Source organism: Eulemur rufifrons, chromosome 15 (genome assembly GCF_041146395.1).
Source record: "Eulemur rufifrons isolate Redbay chromosome 15, OSU_ERuf_1, whole genome shotgun sequence".
Classification (NCBI taxonomy): domain Eukaryota; kingdom Metazoa; phylum Chordata; class Mammalia; order Primates; family Lemuridae; genus Eulemur; species Eulemur rufifrons.
Genome location: NC_090997.1, coordinates 29,626,332 through 29,639,679, shown reverse-complemented (window position 1 = coordinate 29,639,679; position 13,348 = coordinate 29,626,332).

Here is a 13,348-nt window from a genome sequence, read left to right as displayed (position 1 = left end):
TTATATGAACATTTCATATAAAGCTACCATTAAACCAAAGAAAAATTACCATAATGGCAAAACTCTAATAATGAATATGCTAACTGTTGGTTGCAAAACAATTTATTTCTCTTATGGCTGTTTTTAGAATTCTATGTAATTCCAAGTAAGGATGATGTACCTTTAAAAGGCAAAGTATCTCTAACTGTACTAATGAAATATATCCTGTAACTCATGTTATTTGTTTTTAAAAGCTCCATATCCAGTTTAAGGAAAAAAAAATAGTGTGTTATGTCTATTGCTATTAGTGCCCTGATATACTGAACTTTTCTGTAAGAATTTATATCACAAAAATAGGTTTCCATGATGTGAGGATTTTTGGAGAGCAATCAGCACAATGTAAAAACACTCAATTTCTCTTTTCAAATGGTGATAGATTTTGTACTTGAAAAATTAATCTATCTTGAAAAATATGGGTCTTAATGAAGCACAAAATTGAACATGTTTTAAAAAGATATCAAGGCATATAGGCATTTTATCTGCATGGGATCTAATTTATTAGTGACAACTTGATATTTTAAGCTTTAATATTCAAGAAAGATATATGCTTATATGTTCATTACTTTTCCTTTTGCAAGCATCTATTTGAAAAAAGCAAACTTTTTTAAGTTTTGAATAAAGATACAGAAATCATTTGATCATCACGAATCATGTTCCCTATAGATAAAAGTTAAATCCTAGTGGGTTTTAAAAAATTCTATTTACTAAATCCAGTTAAATTTTTTGAAATATTTGCTCTTTCTGATGGCCTAACATGTAGCTTTCCTTTAACAGTAATAGTATAGTATATATTGTAGTTAACTGTTCTATAAAATCAATATTTAAATGAAAGGAAATTAGGTAACATAAATTAATTATTCCATAAGGTCTTTGTTCTCATGGTTTATGTCCACCCAAGAAATATTTTCCATACAAGTACACCATATAAATATGTAATTTCTATAAACGTTTCATATATACTTCCCATTAAATTAAGGAAAAACTACTGTAACAGCAAAACTCTTATAATGGATACACAAACCAATGATTCCAAAACCATTCATTTCTCTTACTGCTGTTTGTAAAATTCTACATAATTCAAAGTATGGATGATGTACCTTTAAAATGCAAGGTATCTCTCATTATATTAATGAAATATATCTTCCAATTTATGTTATTTGTTTATAAAAACAATAACACCATAACAAATATTGATTTGCAGAAAATATCAGGAAATTAAAAAAAATATTTAGCAGACACTATATACTTCAATAAAACACACATTGAAATATTTATTGTATGCCCTTTCTTAGCAATTTTGCTAACTATTTTTTTTAAATCAATTATTGGCTTTCATTTCTTTTAGTTAGAATGAGACACCTAAACTATATAGAGCATTTTTGTTTTCAAAAATATCAAGTAGAACTAACATTAGTTACCACTGATAATTGATATAGATTCAACATTTACCAAAAAAATGAAGAAGAAAGTATTGATTAATTGATGGTACATATACAAGTATTTGACCCCATAATAAATTTTTGTATAGCCCAGATGGAGAGTTGGATTTGTATTACATGGCAAGTTCATCAGACTTATTGAGTGTTATTACATAAGGTTCTGCTTTAAGTGTTTTACTTACATTGATACATTATATGTCAAAACAACACCTATGAGATAGCTACTATTATAATCCCATTTTTATAGATGACGAAACCTAGGCAGAAAGAAATAAGTAACTTGTCAAAGATCACAAGCCAATAAATGTTGGGACTGGGGTTCAGATTGAAGAATCTGGATCCTGAGTCTAGACCATTCTTCATTATGTTATCCTGCCTACAAAGAATTAGCTCCAGTGGTATTACTACAATGTCAGATTGACAAATCCAATCTTTTCCTATAATAAGATAGTTTAAGAGGAGTGCTTTTTCCGCATTTCTCCAAAATTCTTTAACAAATCTTTTATTTTTTTACAACCTCCACCAACCTTTGCCTTTTCACCTTGTTGTTAAAGGAAATATGTGCGTCTCCTTCTTCTCCTTCTTCTTTTTTTAAATCTCATCTTGTTCCTGAAAACTCACTCTCAGTGTCCAAATGGCCCAGGCACTCTCTCCACCCTACCACACAGCAAACAAAAAGTCTTGGAGACCTTTTAAGTTTACTTTATTTCAACTACCATTGATCCAACACAGTGAAAACAAGAGGACAAGTGAGAATTTATGTTATCATTGTAATCATTTGTCACCTTTGGAAACATCTGAAGAAGCATTTAGAGATGTCATGAAGAGATATTACTTCTGAAAAGATGAAAGTGTTGCCAAAGAGCCCAATGGTGGATTTATAGCTCAATAAAGATGAAGATAGTCCACTTCAAACACATTGAATTATATTTACCACATGTGGGAGACTAGAATTTTTGACATATATTTAATTAAATTGATCAAAGGGGCACATCTCATAAGTTAATTTAATAATTATTCAAAATAATTTTAAAATATTCATTTTAAGGGTAGAGATGCTGACTTATTATTCAAAGTTACTTCCTGTGATAAAAAACACTTTCCTCTCATATAATTCCAAAATATGTTCAGTCAAGTTTTATAAATTGGGAGATGATAAATTTAGAGGTAAATCATAAAAGAGCAATATCTCACACATTAAGTTGCTATGTGAGACAGAGACTGAACTGAATGCAGCTGTAGCCACAATTAAAGGTGATCACATGGAATGCAGAACTCTTGTGCGTAAGTTGAATATGTATATGAGGACAAAGAGTAATGAACTCAAAGTTGTCTCAATTTCAAGGACTAAGGAAATCCCAGTTGACCTCTGAGTTCTGTTTCTCTTCTCAAAAACTTGACCAAAGACTGTTATCAAAAATGACAATTGCCTTGAATTGATTAATTCACACTATATGCTTGTATCAAAACATCACATGTACCCTGTAAATATATTCAAATATTATGTAACCTGTAATAATTAAACATTAAAAAAATAAAAAAGCAATAAAATATAACAATTGTTGTCAATGATGTGGAGAAAAGAGAACTCATACAATCTGTTGATGGGAATGTAAATTGATAGAGCCATTATGGAAAACATTAAGGAGATTTTTCAAAAAATCCAGAATAGAAGTACTATATGATCCAGCAATCACACTTCTGAATATGCATATAGAATTTCATATTGAAAGGAAATTAAATCAGTGTCTCAAAGAGATATCTGCACCCCCATCTTCATGCTGCATTATTCAAAATAACCAAGCTATGGAAACAACTTAAGTATCCGTCCACAAATGAATGGATAAAGTAATGTAGGATACACACACACACACACACACACACACACGTGCACATTGGAATATTATTCAGCCTTAAAAAAGAAGGAAATGCTGTCATTTGTGACAACATGGATGAACTTGGAGGACATTATGCTAAATGAAATAAGCCAGGCACAGGAAGACAAATATTTCATGATCTTACTTATATGTGGAATCTGAAAAAGTCAAACTCATAAAAGCAGAGTAGAATAGCAGTTGCCAGATTTTGGAGGTGGAGAAAATAGGTAATGTTGGTCAAAGTATTCAAAGGTTCAGTTATCCAGAATAAATAATTTTTCTGGAAATCTAATTATAGCATGGTAACTATAGTTGATAATATTCGATTGCATAGTTGAAATTTGTGAAGAGAGTTGAGCTTAAGTGCTTAAGTTTTCTCATCTCACGCACACACACACACATACATACACAGAGTTATAACTATATGAGGTGATGGATATCTGAATTAGATTGATTGTGGTAATAGTTTCACATTGTATATATATTTCAAAACATAATGTACATCTTAAATATATACAATTTTTTCAATATAGTTCAATAAAACTAGAGGGAAAACTTTGGATAAATGCATTCTGAAACTTAATAAAGCTTGACAATTTTTTTTCTTCAGTTTTTGTATACTCCTCTATTAAATAAATTAAAACATGGAGACTACCAATAATTTATTCTTCATTCTGTTTTGCATGTCTTCATTTCCAAGCCTTTTTTTCCATGCTCATATGATATAAAAGATGACCAAAAGAATTGGAAGTGGATCTCTGGCTCTAGTTATAGTCCTGAATATATACATACATATATATATGTATGTAATCTTTTCTGGATATAGTTACCTCAGTGACAGGCAGATTTCCCAGTCTTTATATAAGAAACAAATAGACAAAGAAATCTTTCTCTTAAAAATTTGCTTCTTATATTTAAAATTTTCCCACCAACCCAGTTATCCAAGGTAGAATAATTGAGAATACTTTTCTTTGTTATTGTCTTTCACTATCTACATTCACTAAGCTTTTGATCTTAGTGTATTTTGGATAGAGAGAATTCTTACTACCTGCACTACAATCTTTATGTGTTATCTTTCCTACTTTGATGCTTCCCCACTTTATTCTATTTATCTCACAGATGAAAAGCTATGATCCAAATTAAAATTTTACCATATTTCTGCTCTTTGAAAGCAACTCTGGCTTATTATAGATATAGATGTATCCAGAAATATTTACAGATATGTGTATATGCATGGGTTATTTCTCTCATATATACATATATGTGAACTAACAATATATACATGTGAACTAACAATAAAATATATATATTATATATAATATATATTTTTTTCCTTGCTCACTCAGTAGAGAAGATGGCCTAGAAAAAACTATACCTCAATAGCGAGGGGCATATCTGACCTCCAGATCTTGGTTCCCAAAACTGTCCAGTGAAAGAAACTAGAGGTCCTTGGAGAGATAGCTGACTTTTGGATTGGGGCAAAAAATACATGAAATAAGCCTAGAGCATCTTATAGTGCCAGGAAGTAAGGAAGTGCTTGAGACAACAACAAAAATAGCAACAAAACCCACAATGATCAGGATAAGTCAAAGGGACAAAATGGCCAAATGAAAGAACTCCCTACAGCTAAAGCTGGGAAATTTTGAGAAACAAAATTAATAAAAGTATAAAATAAATACAGATGGGTTCATATTGATATAAATGATTGAATAATACATCAATAGGGAATATAGTTTTGTGTACATGCAGAAGACTATAAATCCTTTATGTAGATATTCTGCTCTCAAAGTGGTGAAGTATAACTCCCCACTGCTTAAGTGTGGACCTCACATAGTGATTTCCTTCCAAAGAGGAAAGTGTGTAAAGGGGGAAAATAGGGACATTTTAGAGTGGATCAACCTGAAAAAAAAATTATGTCAATCAGGTAATTAGTATGAACATACACAGTGGAAAGTCACATTGAATTAATGTACTATTGATACAATGAGAATGGTACTTGCCTCTGTGGCCTTCTTCCCTAAAACCTATAACATTAATCTAATTAGGAGGAAAACATCAAACAAATTCCTTGCATGGTTTATTTTATAAAACACCTGACAAGTATACTCAAAACTCTCAAGATCATAAAAAACAAGAAAAGTCTAGGAAAATGTCATGGCCAAGAAGAGCCTGAGGAGATATGACAAGGAAACATAATGTAATATTTAGAAGGGGTCCTGAAACAGAAAAATAATTAGGTAAAAATTAAGGAAATCTGTATAAGGCATGTGCTTTAGTTAAAAATGTGTCAATCTGTGTTCATTATTTGGGACAAATGTATTATACTAATGTAAAATGTAGAAAATGGCATATACTGGGACACCCCATATTGTTTTTGTGATTTTTCTATAAAATAAAACTATTCAAAAATAAAGTTTATGAAAAGAAAAAAATCCTTAGGTAATGATGATTATAAATGATGAATGCTTGCTTGAAGTAAGCAAAAATAATAAAAATATTAAAAAGTTAATTGGAAACTTTAGCAGTAAAACAGCTGAAAACTGAAATCAAATATTACCCAGAAAATATGGTTAAAAATGGATTTAAATGAAGAGAGTGCTGTTACAATGACATGTTAATTTCCCAGACTTCTAAGAGGTTTTATTATGAAAGTGTGATCTAGATGAAAACATAAATTAGAGATCTTTTATAGGGGTAGTAAGAGCAAGAGGTAGGGGCATGAGTGACAAGAGGAGAAGTGTGAGCATAATTAAAAATCTTCAAACAAACCCACATGCAGATGTATTAACTTGGTGAATCCTAGTAAATATTTAAAGAATAAATAATACCAATTTTTCAAATATTATTCCAAAAATTACCCAGTGGCATTTATCCCACAAATGTAAGATTGATGAATAATCTAAAAATCAATTAACATTGTATACCAAACTTATAAAGCACAAAATACACAATGTCATCTCAATAAACACATCAAAAACATTTTGTACAACCTAACATTCATAATAAAACTCTCAACAACAAAAGAAATAAAGAAGATATTTTTCAAATTGGTATAGAACATTTACACAAAAAAACCTATGTCTAATATTATGCTTAATAATAAAAAAAACTGAATGCTTCTAAAATCGGGAATAATTGATAAAACTATCCAGACTAACCAAAAAAAAAAAAAAAAAAAAAAGTGAAGGCACAACTTATATATACCAGGAACAAAACAGGGAATTAAATGGATAAGTCACTAAAAGCTCTATCCAAACAAAAGAGATAACTGAGATAAAATTGATAATTCCTGAAAAACAGCCAAAAATTACTCAAGAAAAAATAGACAACCTAAACAATCTGTTAGAAATTTTCAAATGCTCCCAACATAAAGCAATGATGAATGTTTCAAGTGAATCATGTCCCAGTCAGTTACCCTGATTTGATCATTATATGTTGTGCACTTGTATCAAGATGTAACATGTACTCCATGAATATGTACAATTATTATTTATCAATCAAAAAAAATAAAAAGAAAAAAGAATTGACTTTTTATTTAAATAGCTTCCCCTCCCCCCAAAAGAAATCTCTAAGCTTTCATGGTTTCATTGGCAAATTCTACCAGGTACTCAAGAAAAATATAACAGCAAGTCTACAGAATTCCTAAAATACATATATATATATATATATATATATATATATGAAAGCAAAACAAAGTTTATGTTTAGAGTTTTACTCATCCTGTCAGGAAGTAGAAATGGCTCATAAATTTACTAATCACACGTCACTCCTGAACACCAACTCAGCGCAAACTTTTGGCCAAGATGTTTTATGTTCCCTAAAATTATCAGTAGCTGTAGAATTTAATAACCACAGAGATATTTGAATATTTCATTTTTTCTGCTTTACATTTACCTCAGAACTGGACAACAGGTTATAAAGACTATAAAGATGTTTCAAATATATTATGTGTAGTGTTAAAACAGAGACCTTCACCAGGGATACACACACTTCACTTCATTCAAGGGGCTTTATGTCTATGACACAGACCTGGGTCAAAGGCCAGGACTGTCTACAGGGGGAATTAAGTTAGATTTCTCTTCCAAAGGCATGAATAGTTGTTACTTTTCTCATTTACACAAATTTAGTGATACCTGAGTAAGTGGGTTGCCTGTTAATTTCTTTCCTAAGATCTCCATTATTGATTAACCGTATCCAAAGTTTATGGCATATATACCAATTGCTGAATTCTGATTATTATGCTTACTCTATATCTTGTTATGATAAGTTTATACACATTTGCACTGATTAAAGCGAGTAGACACCAGTGTCTTAATCTCTTTCCATGCTATCAGAGACTTCCTGAAAACAACATTTCTTTCCTACATTCCCAACTTGAAGAGAAAGAAACAAATACAAAATAAATTTTATTTATTTGAAGATTTTGACATGTCTCTACCAATTTATTCTTCATGACATGAAGAAAGATAATTTGGGAGTATTCCATGAGAGTGTTGCTTAGATCTAATTCAGAATTCCAGTTGTTTAAAGCTGAATCACCAAATTCTTTATTAATTTGTCTATGGTAGCAGATATATTGACCCTAGAGTGTTAATCTTAGTAAGTACAAGTTCTCAGGTAATTAAAGGATATGGCTTATTCTTCTCTCCCTGAAAGCCATGTATGTATAATCTTTTTACTCCAAATTATGAATTTGAATTTCACTGTGTTTTATCACATCTTAATGCAATAACCAATTCCAAGTATCCCGTGTATTTCTATTTTCTGCTGTCTGCTTTCCATGATCATTTTTTAAATGAGTGTCTTTGTTTCATCAGAAATAGAAACAAGTTGTAGATAACAAAATAATATTATTAATAATTTAAAAATAAATAAAAGGTTATTAGGAAATTCACAAAATTGAAGGAATACTTGAACATCGTTAATTTAAGCAAAAACAGAATTAGAGTAACTTCTGGATTTCCATAATCAGGAAATAACTATTTAGGGGTATCATCTGTTACACGTGCTGTCTTTGGGTTTTCACTGACTTCCTTTGAGATACCCATATCACTTATTGCCACTTGTATTAGTGTATTAACATGTCGATTATGTAGGATAATTAGAAAACAGAATGGTTGCATTTGGTCAGCTGGGCATTATAGATAAGTCCAGGTCCATTCTGGAGTATTTGTTTTCTCAGTATTTCCGTGTTTCAAAAATGGGCATGGAGAAATGTCTGTATCTGCCACCTTCCCTATGCCAGTCTTGAAGTCAACCTCAGTCTATTTCTCTAGACATAACCCTCTACCAGTGCTGCTTTCTTCTCCCCATATCCCAGTAGACTTCTCAGGGCAATGGAGCTTCACTGATATGCATGTTTCTGATATGCTCATATAAACAAGCTCAGGTTCTTAACACTCTCTTTTATGGTGACCCTATGTCCATGTTGTGTTAACAATTTAACCTAAGTCTAAACTCCTTAAAAATCTCTTTTATCAGCTCTTCCAATCCTTGTAGGCCTTTTACTCCCTCTCATCTCATCAGTTATTGTATATATTTCCCCTTATCTAAGTGTGCTTTAAATTTAGTAAAACTTCCCTCTCGATTACTATATAAGGTGGAAAATGATTCCCATTAAAGTAAATGATGTTATCTTATTATCTAATTTATTTCTTTCAACTAAATAAAAGAAAGAATTTTTTTGTGGTGGTCTATAGCCATTTTAAGCCAGTAGTTATTTAGCTCACATTTCTATTAATATCTCTGTTTTTGAGTCATATTTTGTTATATATCAGAACTCAAGACGGAAAGTAGAGCATAAGTTTCTTCTTCACCTGTCAGAAACTCAGTATATCTGAGGATTTCTCATAATTCCTGGAACTCAATTTAGAAGAGGAAGGTTCATATCCCTTCTCAGTGGCACTCCATTACCACATTAATATTATTCCTCCATGGCCCAGGGAATTTTTAGAATACACTTTTTTGCAAGATTTCTTAAAGATACACTCAATATGCCAGTATACTCAAGATCTTGGTTTTTTTTTTTTTTATAATTTTTATTTCTAGTTGATGTGGGCAGTGTTGTGTAGGCGTTAGCAGTGCTGCCCGCACTAACCATTCATTGGACAGTAGCACTACCCCAAGAAAAGAATGATTAAAATTTTGGTTTTTGAAGGACAAACAACAATAATGTGATACTGTTATTCTCTACTACTATAATAGCCAACAACTTTGTCCTGAAGCTGTGGATATCATGGGGCAGTATTAATTATGAGAGTACAAAACATATCAATGTACACATTTGACATCTATAAAAACTGTTATGCAATTTGCACAGTTCTCATTTCAGGTTATGAGTTAAGCATTTTCAGATATATTTTCTGTGGTTTTAGCATTTTGGCACTTTTATTTAAATAATCTTTCTACATAGTGTGTATACCTAGAAACCTGAGCTAAGTAGATATGTTCAAGGCATGTTTCTCATGCTAAAATTGGTCAAAAAAGACAAGTAGCACCTTTAAAAAACACTATATGTATCAATAATAAAGCTTTCATTTTGTTTCCAACTTTTAGAGTAAACTATTTTATTTCTTAATTTGAAAACTTGGAGGGGGAGAGGATGCTATGTATTGAGTCTTTGATGTTAGAGATCTGAATAAAATATTTCAGAATTATAATATAGGGTGCACCAACATATATTTCTTTCTTTAAACATAGTGTTTCTCATAATTCCTGGAACTCAATTTAGAAGAGCAAGGTTCATACCCCTTCTCAGTGGCACTCCATTACCACATCTTCTAATATTATTCCTCCATGGCCCAGGAAATTTTTAGAATAAACTTTTTGCAAGATTTCTTAAAGATATACTCAATATGCCAGTATGCTCAAGATCTTTTTTTTTTTTTTATAATTTTTATTTCTAGTTGATGTGGGCAGTGTTGTGTAGGCGTTAGCAGTGCTGCCCGCACTAACCGTTCATTGGACAGTAGCGCTACCCCGTGAAAACAATGATTAAAATCTTCATTTTTGAAGGACAGACAACAATAATATGATACTGTTATTCTCTACTATTGTAGTAGCCAACAACTTATCCTGAAGCTATTCATTTATCCCTCCTGACTACCTACCCTGAGAATTTCAAGATCCAGCAGTAGACATAGAGACAAGATCTTTCCAGTAATGGTTTTATAAGCACTCACAATTTCATAAGGCCAACTTCTGTATGGATTTCCTTAAGGATTTTTGTTTTCTAACATTCTCAGATTTTTGTTCTATCAATTTATTGGATTAAATCTTGAACAGATGTTCAACCAGGAATATAACTATGATTCCTGGGTAGAGAAACAGCAGTCTACCAGTTTCCCACCTTCATAAGTGTGTTCACACTTAAAGACTGTTCTTCCTTTGGGAATATTCATAGGACTCTTTTTGAACAGTGAGAGTTTTCTCCTCATAGATCTAGCAATGAAATGGATACATCTACCGCAAGGACATACTGAACTCAAACATGAAAGTCCACTCTCTATTTTTATCCACTCTCCAAAAGATGTCTGTCTACATTGTCAGACATGACCAATCACATAACCTATACACAATAAAATCAAACATAACCATAAATATACTCTAATAATAAAATGTTAAAGCCATGTCAAAAATAAAATACCAGCAGTATAAAGAAGTCCCACATTTTCTTACCACATCCCATTATCCAATCACTAGGGAGCATTTAAAATACCCAAATTAAATTCCTTTCCAAGTCAAACCCTGGAGACTGAAGGAGTTAAAATGAAAAATCAAAATCAATGTATTTTTATCTTTTGGGTTAACATTCCAAAGGAATTTAAAATCAACTTAAAAAAAATTGCTTGTTCTTAACCTCAGTATTTTCTATTCCAGGGTGAAGTTGAATTTCTTCAGTATTACCCATCAGCGCATGAATATGTATCCTTCAGGACCTCATAGGTGAATTAGTTCAATGCCATCTCTATGATGTACCTCATTTCAATTATAATAGGTTACTAGGAAACACAATAGTGTCCCCAAGTTCTCTGGTCACCTGTTGTTCATAGAGAGAAAGTCAATTCCTAATCTCTTAGAAGTTGTTCCAACTTAGTTTATTTTCCTATTATACAATGTTATGTATTGCCCAAGATGAACACAGAGATTTAATAGTATCTGAGGACAGAAGGATCAAAGCAGAGCTTAGTTTTACTCTTGAAATAAAGCCAGTCAGTTTAGTCATTGTCCACATTCCATGTCCTCAGAAAGTAATTTCAATTGGGGGAAATATCTCAGTAGAACTTAATTTTGGCTCTATGCATTAATCATATGTGTGAAGCATCCTTCTGTGTAGAGTATCTTCTCTCTTAGAGAATAGATTTTGAAATATTGTTGCATTCTTCAATAGCAAAGGTTTTTCTAAAGGTGCCATCATTGCCATTTGCCGGGTCTAATTGAGATTTTTTTTGTTCCTTTCATTTCCTAACCTCTTAATTTCCATTTCCATTATGTACCTTCCATTCAGGGGGAAGGAAGAAGTAAGAGATTAGATTCTGTTTCTCATTTGTCAAACGTTTGTCTACTGGTTACTTCCCTCTCCTTGGGGATGTGTATTGCTAGCCATTAAGAGGATCCCACAGCATTTTCATACTTCAGGCAAAGCTTGGTTGGAGGGAAAACACAGAAAACATAGACGTGAGGTGATGCACTGTAGTTTGTACCCCAGTTATGTCAGTTGAATCTTATGCAGAGTTATCTGCTACCTTGCTACCATAGCACATGTTAGGAGTATTTTACATGTGTGTGTATACATATACACATATATACGCAATAGTGTGTATACATATATATATATACACCTTTCTATGTAGAATGTCTATGTGTTAATAGTGTTGAGATACGTATCTCAACTGTGCACCAAAAGAGGTCTCCAAGATGCAACAAAAATATAAAATATACTTATTTGAAATATATTTATTTTCATTTAATTTAGTAAAAAATAAGACTAAAATGCTTGGTTTCATATATCATTGAATATACAAATTTAAAATCATATATCCTCCTAATTAAATAATTCACGCATCCCCATACATTTTTTCTTGCAATAATCCAGTGAGAAAACTATATTTATTTACCTAACATTAGGCATGAAGAAGCATAGCCTTGATGAAGTTAAGTAAGTTATCCAAGGTCACATAGCCAGGAAGTGCTAGAACCAGGATTTAATAGCCAGAGAAGTCTGTCTCCAGAGTGTGACTCTTAAACTAATATGCTACACAGCCTCATGAATAAAAATGCTTCCTTGAGAAAAGATAAATTGGACATTTAGCTCTGGTAAGGATTATGACTCATGTGTATATGAAAACTCCAAGTTGTGACACATCTTTAGACAGACCCTAGCATCGGTTCTGAGAAATTGCTTGTATGTTCTATATATCTGTGTTGATTAAGGAAAACATATATTTTGTTGACATTTTCAAAATGGCATTGTTTTAAAAACTCTGTTGCAAATTGTCAGGCCAGAAATCAATGATGTATTAAAACTGTTAATGCAGGCAATATTATAAGCTCTTTAGAAAGGACTGACACTATTGTTAGTAGATAAATTATGCAAGCTTGGCCATGTACATCTGTTGATTTGCCAGATAGCTAATTAAAATGCGTTAAAGCCATTATGCTGTTTAAAGGCACATTCTGTGATTTCATAAAATGTCATTTATCTAGTTTAAACCATACTTGTTTTGATCTACCACACAAAAATCACTAAAGGCACAGATTTTGCATATAAATGCATCTCTAAAGAAGATGTGCTTTTCTTTCAATCTTAGTTTTAATGGAATATTATCTATTTTGACCAGCATTGTGGTGGACAAAAAAATGACATGCTTGATACATTGATTTTGATTCTTTACTAAGAACACTTACGGGCACATAAAGTAGTAATATTCATCAGGTGTCCGGCAGATGGGAGTGGGGGAAGAAGGGGCGGGTATACTCACACCTAATGGGTGT